This window comes from Equus przewalskii, chromosome 30 (genome assembly GCF_037783145.1).
Source record: "Equus przewalskii isolate Varuska chromosome 30, EquPr2, whole genome shotgun sequence".
Lineage (NCBI taxonomy): Eukaryota > Metazoa > Chordata > Mammalia > Perissodactyla > Equidae > Equus > Equus przewalskii.
This window is the reverse complement of record NC_091860.1, coordinates 21,692,739-21,705,780: the sequence shown is the minus strand read 5'-3', so window position 1 is coordinate 21,705,780 and position 13,042 is coordinate 21,692,739. Positions and strand designations below refer to the sequence as shown.

General features: G+C 47.3%; 1 protein-coding gene across 3 annotated transcripts in view; it reads right to left on the bottom strand.

The window, feature by feature from the left end:
• The window catches only part of USP6NL (USP6 N-terminal like), a 256,383-nt gene extending 243,716 nt beyond the window's left edge, over positions 1-12,667 (bottom strand). The window contains exon 1 of one of the 3 annotated variants that reach the window (XM_070601422.1): positions 12,484-12,667. The gene's annotated coding sequence lies outside the window, so the exon portion shown is untranslated. The remainder of the gene's footprint in view (positions 1-12,483) is intronic. The other 2 variants (XM_070601417.1, XM_070601419.1) reach the window with 2 other exon arrangements.
• Between the last annotated feature and the right edge of the window lie 375 nt (positions 12,668-13,042).

The following is a 13,042-nucleotide window of genomic DNA, read 5'->3' as shown; positions in this document are numbered from 1 at the left end:
GTGGTGATGGCAGGGAGGCAGGGGGAAGACAGACAGAATGCAAAAGAAGGAAATGAGCAACACTTTTACCTAAAAAAAGTCAAGGGGGACATCTGCCTGAGGGAGGTCACAGGCCATTCCTTCATATACAAAAGACAGTGCAAAAAAAAAAAAAAAAAGAAAAGAAAGAGACCCCTTTCCCGTGAGTTGGGGAGAGAGGAGACAATGCTATGTTCTGTTTTGGTCCCTTGGGCAAAAAGACCACATCTCCTGTGTTACAAAGGGGCATAAGTTACTGAGATCATCTAATTACTGAAATAGGCATTTTGTAAAACACTGTTTCTTAAGTCAATGATAATCTAACCTCAAAGTTACTTGGGTCTTTCTCTGGAGTTTTTGCTAATCAATCTGTGAATGGTCTGGAATGGTTAAACAATGCAGTAAAGCTGTAGTGATACTTGATTTCCCTGTTCACCCCTGCCCTTTCCGTCTCTGCCACATTCCCTTACAAACACATAGGAAGTTTTAAAAACACCTGAAAAACTGTCCATTCTACAAAGTTGGATGGATGGATGTGTACAATGTAAAGCATCCGGTGGGCATTTTAATCTTCGAAGAGCAAACTCAACCATATCAACAGGTGATTTCTAAGTCTGATCCAAAGCCACACCCTTTCTCTTTAAAACACCTGAGAGAGCAGAGGAACTGTGTTTCTGGAAAACAACTCGGCAACAAGTACCAGAGGCCATCAAATATCTTCATATCCTTTGATCTCGCAACTCTGCTTCTAGGAATTTGCCCTAGAGATATATCAGAGACCTGTAGGGAGATTTATGCAAAAGGTTGCTCCTTGTGGTATTATGTATAATACTAAAGATTAGGAACAACTTAACAGTCTGTCAAGAGAGATTGGTTAAATAAATGATGGTAAAACTACATGATAAAATAGCACGATGCCATCAAAGTCATTCGTAGAAGAATATTCGGTGTCACGGGAACATTGGTAATATATTAGGGGAAAAAGCAGGTGGCAAAACGTCACACCGTATTATTCCAAGTTTATGTCACATGCTATAAAATATACACATTTAGAAAACATGTATAACTTAGACATAAACTGGGACCGCTCTACTTCTCACGATTAGCCACTATGGGTTTGGTCCCTCTTCATCAATTCCCTGGATTGTGGAAGTTCAGAGCCTTCCCCGAGATCCTTGTGATTTCCAAGTAGGAGGGTGAGGGAGGAGAAACTCACATGTTATTGTGGCTACATCACTGACCCAGATTGTGAAACTCAGCCCATCTTTAATTTATACACACATGCAATTACGCTCCGACACCCACACACAGAGACGTGCACACAACAGCACAAAGCGCTGGGTTAGGCGGGTGGGGGGTGGGGATGGGGAGGGACGAGGATGGGAAAGGAGTTCACATTTCAGCTCGTAAACCCCTTTAAATTGCACCTTGGTCTTGCGTTCATTAGGTGCCTTTGAATTCTGCCAATGCATTCAGCTTACTGAAATTCAGTTTTTCCAAATAAATAAACATGTAAATTTAAAAATAGAAAAGCCTTACAGCAGCAGGGAGTAGTGACAAGGGACTAGGTGAGCCATGGTTCGACACATGTATATCCAGGCATGCCAAAGGGCTCAGGGAGCAGTACAGTGGCTATTGTTGTGTAGACATCCCTGGATTAATCATAATCAATGCTTTGCACATTTAGACCAATAGAAAAAAACCCCTCAATTTAGCCCAGGTGACAGAGCTCTCACTGCCCATTTCCAACATAATGTCCCAACATTAAGAATGGAATGGATTACATTCAAAAACAGGAATAAAATTCTGGTCCAAACAAACTAATGAAAGAGATGTGTCACCAACATGCTGATATAAAAGAAGAGAATAGTGGGGGCCAGCCCTGTGGCCAGGTGGTTAAGTTCACAAGCTCCGCTTCGGCAGCCCAGGGTTTTGCCGGTTCGGATCCTGGGCGTGGACATGGCACCTCTCATCAAGCCACACTGAGGTGGCATCCCACATGCCAAGCTAGAAGGACCCACAACTAAAATATACAACTATGTACCTGGGGGCTTTGGGGAGAAAAAGGAAAAATAAAATCTTAAAAAAAAGAAGAGAATAGTGGCACTTTTTTATTATACTTAAGACAGGTCTTCACAACACCACAAATACTTTAAGAAAACCAAATCAGAAGATCTGATAGGGGACTGAAATCCTGCTGTCTGTTCCTGACGTAGGTTTCAGCATTTTCTTATCTGAATATCAGTTTCTCTATGAAAGAGAAAAGAGCTTGAAAGGCAGCCGTCCCCTGCACACAGCCTGACTTAGTCAGCTCGGGCAGCCATAATGAAACACCCCAGGCCCTGTGGCTTAAACAACAGAAATTTATTATTTCGTGGTCTGGAAGCTGGAAGCTGGAGACCAGGGTACTGGCATGATCGGTTCTTGATCCCTGTCCCTGGCTTGCAGACAGTCACCTTCCCACTGTGCCCCACAGGACACAGAGCAACTTCTGGTCTCCTTCTTCTTATAAGAATACTAATTCCGCCATGGGGCTCCACCCCCATGACCTCATCTCAACCTAATCACCTCCCAAAGTCCCCACCTCTAGATACCATCACACGGCAGTTAGGGCTCCAACAGACCGATTGTGAGGGGACACAGTTCAGTGCATAGCACAACCCCCAGTCCTTCTTCTTAGGGAGGCCCAGGATACCAATGTTCTATCCACAGTCTGCGATCACAGGGCTCCTGGTTCAGAGAACACAGGAGTTGTGTCTTGCCTTGTCTCTCTGAACAGATATTGTCTTCAGATCGATTTACTAACTCTCCTACTTCGCCCATGAAATCATCCTTTACATTTCTTTCCTGTCATCCACAGCTGGTCAATATAACCAGTGAGACAGGCTTCCAAAGGGGCCCATCATCTTTAAAATAACATAGAAACGAATCCAAATAGTGCAGCCCACGTCATTTCGCTTGGTTAGGGCTCCCCCGCATGTCTCTAAAGGGAACTGCTGTTTAAGTTCTTGGAAAAATCATAAACGCTTTGAATCAATAATCCATAATAATTTTTGTCTTCGCTTACATTGATCACCTGCTGTCGCTGAAGCACCACGGTGGCAGATAAAGGGTGATTAGAACATGGGTCTTGCCCTCAAGAAACTCGCGGTTTAGTAGGGTAAATCAGACACACAGAAAGGAAGAGGTAGAAAGCGATAAATGCCTTTACGTGGCTACAGAGAAAGTGCTCTGGAAGGCTGGAAGGCGGCAAAATTCATTCCAGCCTCGGGCATCTGCAAGGCTTCATGGCTTATGTGACATTTGACATGGGTCTTGAAGACTGGGCATGACATAGGGCCAGCCACTCATTCGTTCACTCGTGAAGTATTTTAAGTAGTGGCCAAAGAAAGCCATCAAGGCAGAAACATGCAGGACCTATGGAAAGCAGAGAAGGAGTTTCATGTCACTGGAGCGTGGATTTGTGAAGGGTCACGAAGTGAGTTAAGATCAAATGAACTTGGACTTCTCTAGGGGATGTAGTAGGGGCCAGAGAAGGTTTCTGAGCAGAAAAGAGATGCTTGTTTATTCTTTGATTTGCTCAACAGTCTCATTCAACAAATATGAGTTTGCCTATCCACGCCAGGCCACACATAAGCCCTGCTGTCACAGAGCTTATAGCAGAGTCAAGGAGAGATGATAAAGAAATACCCATACAAATAAACACCTGGTTAAAGATTACAATGAGGCAGATGAAGAAGAAGAAGAACAAGATCCTATAAGAGAATAATGAGGGGCTGGGGCTTAACTGAAATGGGAGGGGTCAGGGGGCCGGCCTGGTGATGCAGTGGTTAAGTTTGCACGTTCCGCTTCTCAGCAGCCCAGCGTTCACCGGTTTGGATCCCGGGTGTGGACATGGCACCACTTGGCAAAAGCCATGCTGTGGTAGGCGTCCCCCGTATAAAGTAGAGGAAGATGGGCATGGATGTTAGCTCAGGGCTAGTCTTCCTCAGCAAAAAGAGGAGGATTGGCAGTAGTTAGCTCAGGGCTAACCTTCCTCAAAAAAAAAAAAAAAAGGAAGAAAGAAATGCAGGGGTCAGAGAAGTCCTCTTCGAGACAATAACATTAGAACTGAGTCCTGAAGGATACATGGGAGATGGCCAGGTCAATATTTGGGAAATGAACCTTCCATGCTCGTGTAAAGGCCCTGAAGAAGGAAGGAGTTTGCTGAGCTCAAGAGACTGGAAAAAGGCTGATGGGACTGGAGGGTAGGAGCCAGAGAGGAGGGTGGCAGAAGGTAGCATAGAGGGAGAGAGGCACTACTCCATGCTAGTCTCCTAAGTCATGGCACTGAGCCTGGATTTGAAGGGCCATGGATCACTGGGGAGAACTTGACCACATCTACAATTTGTAAACATCACTCTGGTACAGTGTGAAGAACGCACCAGAAGGGGGGACCAGCAGCTCTGGGACACCTGTTATGCGGCTTCCGCAGTTGTCAGGTGAGACAGTGGAGGCTGCACCAAAGCAGCTGTCAAGGGAGATGAAGAGAAGGGTTCCCAGAAGGCTATTCTGGCCCCAGTATGGATTTTGAGGGGAAAGGCTAGAGGCAGGGAGGCCAAATTCTGAGGCCATTGCAACTGCCTTAATGGGGCATGGGAGTGAAGTATGAGAGGGAGGGATGGCCAGTATGTGGTTTGGAAAAACCTCACCCAGACTCCCAGAGTGGGGAACCCTCAGTCTAGGGGGAAAGTTGGGGTGAGAAAGGCGTTGAAGGGGACGTGAAAGCTTCGAGGCTAGGCAGGATTAAAGGGGAAAAGTGGGATCAAGTGAGGGCAGAGGATGAGTTTGGATGGGGACCTCTCAACTGTGGGGAGCAAGGACAACACTCAATTAGAGATACCCAGGAGGAGGGAGAAAGGAGGCCAGAAGCAGTGATTTAATTAGACTGTGGTTCTTCTGGCCCAGCTAAGTTTCACTTGGGGAATGGGAGAGCAGATACCCCTAGGGGGTTTGGGGGTGCCATGGAAGGACTGTGAGGTGTAAGAGTATAACTGTGTGTGTGTGGGGGGGGGGGGGGGTTGGGCAGGTAAGGAGAGAAAGACAACATAAAGGCACCCAGAGTCCAAGGCACCTCGACTAAGAGAGAAACAGAAATGCAAATGGAAGTTACCTGAAGGAACTCCCACCTATTTTGAAACTGTATTACATTATGTTATACAAAAATAATAGCAACTCAAAATGGATTGAAGACTTGAACGTGAGACCTGAAACCATAAAACTCCTAGAAGAACACATAGGCAGTAACCTCCTTGACATCAGTCTTGGCAATAATTTTTTGGATTTGACATCCAAAGCAAAGGCAATAAAAGCAAAAATAGATTACATCAAACTAAAAAGCTTCTGCACAGGAAAGGAAATCATCAAAAAAAAAGGCAACCTACCAAATGGGAGAAAATATTTGCAAATCATATATCTGATAAGGGGTTCATATCCAAAATATATAAAGACCTCATACAACTCAGTAGCAAAAAAACAAAACAATCCAATTAAAAAATGAGCAGAATAGATATTTCTCCAAAGAAGACACACAGATGGCCATCAGGTCCACAAAAAGGTGCTTAACATCACTAACCATCAGGAAAATGCAAATCAAAACCACAATGAGATATCACCTCACATCTGTTTGAATGGCTGTTATCAAAAAGACAAGAAATAACAAGTGTTGCTTAGGGTGTGGAGAAAAGGGAACATTTGTGCACTGTTGGTGGCAATGTAAATTGGTACAGCCACTATGGAAAACAGTATGGAGGTTCCTCAAAAAATTAAAAATAGACATACCATATGACCCAGCCATTCCACTTCTGGATATCTACTGGAAGGAAATGAAAATGCTAAATTGAAAAAATATATGCGCTCCTATGTTCACTGCAGTATTATATACAATAGCCAAGATATGGGAACAACCTAAGTGTCCATCAATGGATGAATGGATAAAGATGAAGTGGTACATATATACAATGGAATATTATTCAGTCACAAAAAAGAAGGAAATCCTGCCATTTGCAACAACATGGATGGACCTTGAGGGCGTCATGCTAAGTGAAATAAGTCAGACAGAGAAAGACACAAAGGCCATATGATCTCACTTACATGTGGAATCTAGGGAAAAACAAAAACAAAAAACAAGCTCATAGATACAGAAAATAGATTGGTGGTTGCCAGAGGCAGGAGGTTAGGGGGTGGGTGAAATGGGTGAAAGGGATCAAAATGTACAAACTTCCAGCTATAAAATAAACGAGTCTTGGGGACGTAATGCACAGCAAGCATGATAACTATAGTTAATAAAACTATATTGCATATTTGAAAGTTGCTAAGGGAGTAAATCTTAAAAGTTCTCATCACAAGAAAAAAAATTTATAACTGCGTGGTGATGGATGTCAACCAGACTTCTTGTGGTGATCATTTTGCAATATATTCAAATATCAAATCAATACGTGGTACATCTGAAACTAATATAATTTTATATGTCAATTAACCTCAATAAAATTAGAAAGGCCAATGAGCTTTAGAGCCACTCAGCTCCACACAGGGCTCATCAGATGAACACAGATCGAGAAGGCTGCCCCGCGGCGGGTACTGGCTCACAGCTACTCTCTTTTAATGTTTTTCACTCTATTACGGTCCAAAGCTCCCCTCGAGAATCCAAGAGAAGTCAGCTCTGGCTGCTGGCCCTCCAGTTTTTGGGAATTCTGGAATTCTAGTGTTTTTCTTCTGCATCTACCGCCGTTAAGTCATCTGGCTTCATAGTCCTTTCACCTCTTTGGGGCTTTGTTTCCTCGTCTCTTAACGTTCAGTTCATATGCTCCCTCCTCTACCCTTAACAACCCCTAAGTGTAGCCCCTTTTCTGTATGCTCCCATTTTACTTTGCATAATTATCCTTACTATTATTACACACAAATTGTTGTCTGTAGGTCCAAATCCCCCCTAAGTTGTGAGCTTTTGGAGTGCTGGAGTAGAATCTTTTCAGTTTACGTCCTCATAACCGTGGCCTTCACCTCAATAAATTTTTGTTGAAAAAAAAACACAGCAGCCAACCATTTACTGCATTTCCCAAGCTTATATGACACATGCATGTATATGCAAACATTACACATATATCATTTAACAGAACAACAGCAAACACTTATAGGGAGCCTGCCATATGCCAGCCACCATTCTAAGCTTTTTACATTTATTCACTCACTCTTGAGGTAGGTAGTGTTGCCATCACCATTTTACACGCAAAGAAATGGAGACAGAGAGGTTAAGTAAAGTGCTCCAGTTCACACAGCAGGTCAGTGGTGAAGCCCGGATCTGAACCCAGGCTGTGTGGTCCCCCCGTCAACGCTCATCAACAGCGTTCTATACCACTTGCCACATTGTAGAACAATCATAACAGCTTTGGGCTAAAAATGAGTTGCTCAGGCCAAAATACTGAGAGTCATCCTTGACTCCCTCCTTCTCTTACCCCCACACCCGACTTATCAGCACATCCTGTCCACTCTACCTTCAAAATATAAAGACGTGTATGCAGACTTTTCTGCTTGCTCCCAACCCCTCCCCCAGCCCCAGTCCCCTCCCCTCCCCAATCCGGGTCCCTGTCTGACCCCATCCTCTCTCCAGTGGATTAGCGCCATTTCCTCCCGGCTCATCTCCTGGTTTCTGCTCTTTGCCACCTACAGTTTATTCTCAACACAGCATCCAGGGAAATCACTTGAACATGTAAGTCAAGTTGTGTCACTCACTCCCCCTGCTAAAAACCTGCTGTGGTTCCCCACCTCGCTCAGAGTCAAAAAGCCAAGAGTTCACTGCCCCCTAAATGAAAGACCCCGCCACCTCTCCCTCCCGCCTCCCTCTGTCCCTGTCACCCTGCAAGCCCTCCTGCCCTACGCCTCTGTGATTGTCCCCTGGGCCAGCTGGCTCTCTTCCCGGACACTTGCCTGACTTGTTCCCTCACTTCCCACTTCCTTCTGGTCTCTGCTCCAACATCCTCTTCTCTCACGTTCCCTGACCCCCTCCCTCCGCCCCTTACTCTGCTTTACCCTTCTCAGGGCATTCATCACCATCTGACATACCATCCACAAAGCTCTTCATTTTCTGCTTCCCTGCACTAGAATTCCAGCCCTCTGAGAGCGAGGACACAGTTCTGTTCACTGCCTCTCCCTAATACCGAGATCAGGACCTTGTGCCTAGATCAGCACAAGATATGCTCAACACATATTTTTTGAGTGGATGAAAGTACTATTTCTCCCGTTTTACAGATGAGGAAACAGGCTCAGAGGCAACTTGCTACGGTCCTCAAACTAGGACTCTAGTAACTACCAAGAACTAAACCCGCCCCTTGCCTTCCTCCCGGCAACCAAGCAGGAAGTCACCCCTCCTCTTCCAGTCAAGCACACACTCCCTCTCCCCTCCCCACCACCACCTTAACTCTGCGCTGAGGTTATCTGGAATATTCCAGCAGTAGATCACTTGTACAGCAGAATGCTCCATTTGCCTGAAGGTTAACCTCTTCCATGCCTGGATGTCCACTGCTTTTCCCTCTCTTCGTAAAGTATTGAAATGCAATTTACCTTCTCCTCTGTCGTGGGATTATAATTATTGTGAGGTGTGGTGCAAATGCAGGAGACGTGGAAGACAGGAACCAGTGGGTCCTAGCCCTGCGGTGGCTCTGTGACTTGTTTTTTGGAGGCTGCCTTGCTCTGTGATCTCTTGTCCCTTCCTTGCCAAGGGACCATGAACGGTGATGAGCTGAATGACTCTGTGGTCTCCGCATGGCTGTCTTTCTCTAGCACCAATTACTGGATCAAATGTCCAACATTCCTCTCCCAAGCGACTCCTTGCTCTCCAGAAAGTCTCCAGCAATGCCACTATTAGGATCCTTCAACTTGGCAAGCTCATTCAAAATGTTGTCTAGGGGCTGGCCCAGTGGTGTAGCGGTTAAGTTCCCTGTGCTCCGCTTCAGTGGCCCGGGGTTTGTGGGTTCGGATCCTGGACAGCACAGACCTATATCACTCATCAGCTATGCTGAGGCAGCGACCCACATCCAAAACAGAGGAAGATTAGCACAGATGTTACCTCAGGGCTAATCTTCCTCACAAAAAAAAAGAGGAAGATTGGCAAAGATGTTAGCTCAGGGCAAATCTTCCTCACCACAAAACAAAACAAAACAAAAAACATTATCTACAGCCACGACCATGAAACACATGCTTCTTCATCAGTTTACATCACTCTTCCACATCCCCTACCTGAAGTTACTAAGTTCCTTTGTTTTAAGTTATATGAGCAAACTCAAGAATTTGTGCTAAGTGGGGATAAAAGGAAGTTCATTTCATCCACGCATCCCCATCCTCAACCCATTTAATTTCTAAATTACTTTTCACCCACCTTGAGGCATGGGTCCCTGTGAAAAAATTTTAGGTTTGCAAAAGGCATGGATAACGACTGGTGGATTACAAACAAAATATAAAATAATAAAACCATGACATCGAAAACCACCTGCAGCTGTTTCTGGTTTATGGGTGCTTGACCCTCACATGACATATTTTGGGATGAGGGGGGACAGATGTGGGGAGAATGAGGGTGGAGAATCAGCCGGATGCCAGAGGATGTCCACTGAAACCCAGCTCCCCTTTCACGTCGTACCTCTGAACCGTGTCATTAGATGCCTGTCTTAGAAGGGCCTGCAATCAATAAAAAGAAGTTCAAAAACCACTCCATCAGCAGCTGAAAATCTGCCCTTCACTTTCCTTTCTCTGCACCCTGAGGAGTTCTAAATCTTCCTTCTTTCCTACATTAAGCCGGAGACACCAGGCTCCCTGGAACCGTCTTTTATTCTGCATTATTTCTGCAACGTTCTGCCAAGCATCTGTAGGTCTTTAAAGGAACAGTGAAAAGGTAGCAAAGACACATCTGTACGGCAAAGACATGTGGCCCAGGGAAGGAGCACATAAATCAAAGCCAGAGAGAAGCCTGCTAGCAACCTGGAAATCAAATTGTGTCAGGGAGAGGGCCCGTGTGGAAAAATAGATTAGAAGGGCACTGAACAAGAGAGAAGAAAGACACGCAGCCCCTATCAAAATTAATGAGAGGGAGAGGAGGCCTGGAGAAACAGCCCGAATGAAAAGACTCTCGCACTGCTTAAGGATGGACGAGCGTTCCAGCAAGCGACAGCGACTCCAGCTTGGATAATGCCATAGCCGTCCATCTCCACTCCCCTCTTTGTGTGTTTGACCACCCTCAAACCAGGGCTACAGGCTCTGAAAGAAACGTGGGGAGGAAGGAGACATGAAACGGATGGGACAGCAGGTGCAGGAATTTAGATGAGCACAGAAACCTCCATCGCAGCCCTGTCCTTCAGTGACCTCCAGCTCCCAGTCCCAACTTTGTAACCACTGTGCTGAGTGGGAGCGGGGCTGGCAAAACCTCTCTGAACTGGGCTGGTGATACTAGCTTCACAAGCTATCCTGAGACGGCAGAAGTAAAGCGCCTAGTGCAGGCACTGGCACAGAGCAGGGGCTTCTTAAAGAGCGACTGTTATTATTACTAAACAAAATTCAGAAGCAGGTGTCTCTGAAACCTTCCACTTTCATCTGCAACTTTCAGGCTCCGAGCGCCCTTCTAATTCCTTCTTTTGCTCAAAACCCTAGATTCCAGTTCTCGCCTCTACTCCAAATCCTATGTTGGGATGGAGCAGTCTCTGCTTCTCCCAACCAAATCTCCCATCCTGCAGGCGAAACTAATCCTAGTCCGAAGGTGAGAAATGTCCTCTGCTGGTGGACTTTGGCCCATGATGGTGATAATTCTGATCAGACTTCTTTATTCTGCAGGTCCTGCAGCCTTGGGTAGCACGCTCTGCCTCTTCTGCATTTGGCATGACTAAGAGGAGAGAGACAAATTCGAGTGTTCTGGAAATTTAACTTCATTCCATTTACAAGCTTAGTTTCTATTTTAAACCCGCATTCTGCCTGACAGCAGAAATTTAATCTAAGCCAATTTGGAGTTGTATCCCTGAGTAATAACCATAAGTCAGATTATAACACCAAGACTGTGCTGGCTTGGGCAATTGTGGTAGTCTTTAGGTAGCAAGTGCTTGAAAAGATTCTGGCTCCCTTCTTCCAAACATCAGGGAGGGTTGTACTTCCCCACACACCTGAAGGCAATGACTGTGGCCACATGACTTGCTCCAGCAAATGAAACTCAAGAGCAAGTGGCAATTCCAGAAGGAAGCTTTAAGTGCCTGTTCATGCTTCTCCTCATTCTTTTTTTTTTCTCTCTGCCACAGAGACTGGCAACCTTCCAGAGAGAGGCTGCTCCATCAGGTCCCTGGGTGAGGACAGTACTGACTTGGCACAAAGCTTTCTGCTGATCTGCAGCAGACCTGTAGTGTGAGTGAGAAATGAGGTTTTGTTGTTTGAGCCACTTAGACTAGTTTTCACTGTGGTTGTTTTTCTTACCTGGGCACATTCTAGCCTATCTAAAGGGTACAGGTGGCATCATCTATCCAGGATGCCCTCATTCCCACCTTGTCTTCAACTTGTCATCCTACACTTGCTGAGTCCTCCTCTGTTCCCCACCTCAGGGCCTCCTGGGGTCCAGACCTCTCTCAGAGGACAGCGACCAGTTTGCAGTCACAGCATCACACTGGGCTATGGGTGTTCAGGCCCATCTGTCTAGACATTCCACGCCACCCAGAGCCTCATGACTCCCCTGGGGTTCTACCAAGGAAAGGCAGAAGCCTGCCTGGGCCCTCGCCGGGGTTCCTGCCATCCCCACTTCTTATCCAGCAGGTTTTGGACCACTCCCTCTCCCAAATCCCCCCCACAGTTACCCTCTTCTGGCTTTTCCTACACATCCTACTTGCCCTATTCTCACTCCCAAACCTGGGGGACCTTAATCTGGCCTCAGGCTGGAGGCCTTGTTCTGATTCCTCAGTGCCCCTCGAGGTTATTATGCCTGTTTGGTGTTCTTTCCAACCCCCAAGTGCTGGGCTTTTAAAACTCAAAAGCCAAGAATTGCCCCATTTAAGTGTAAGATCATGAGGCCCAAGACCATTTCTTCCACGTGTCCTACACATCTCCAGACTTTGGGAATTTAACGAATACAGGGAAGCAGTTAACTAGCAAGTGACCATGAGGATATTCTCATCAGCCACAGGATATGCCCTGTCCAGCCCCTGCCAGCCACTTACATCCTGAAAAGGGTCTCCTTTTCCCTCCTGGGTGCATTTGAAAAACCCCAAAAATACATGCAGATCCCACCGGTTCTCGGTAAGAGAGGACACGAAGCATGCAAAAGTCAACGCCTGAGGGGGATAAAGTTCACGTTCTGAGAGACCTGCGTCCACAGCTCACATCAGCCACTGCCTGAGGACACTCCTGTTTCTAATCTAGGCAAGCCTCCACATTCTCGGCGTCGGTGCTGACAGGAATAAGCCAACCCACCTCTCGCCTCCTTTAAACTCTTTATCCGGTCTTGCGAAGGCCAACAAACCGTCTGGCCAGCCTCCAGGTTTAGCGTCGGCACCTTTCACCCCGGTCCCACCCCTTCCAAGTGCTAGGGGCACCAGGCCGGGTTCAGGGGCGGCGCGGGGAGCCCCGGGCAGACGGCGTCGGGGCGGGGCGAGGGGCGGGGCGACAGGGCCTGGGGGCCAAGGTGGAGAAGCGGGCCGGGGACGGGTTCAGGGGCGGTGCAGGGAGCCCGGGGCAGACAGCGTGGGGGCGAAGGGCGGGGCGTCGGGGCGGGGCGAGGGGCGGGGCGACAGGGCCTGGGGGCCAAGGTGGAGAAGCGGGCCGGGGGCGGGTTCAGGGGCGGTGCAGGGAGCCCGGGGCAGACAGCGTGGGGGCGAAGGGCGGGGCGTCGGGGAGGGAGTCAGGGGCGGGGCGACAGGGCCTGGGGGCCGGGGTGGAGCAGCGGGCCGGGGGCGGGATCAGGGGCGGTGCAGGGAGCCTGGGGCCGAAGGGGTTAGGGCGGAGGGGCGAGGGGCGGGGCGTCGGGGACGGG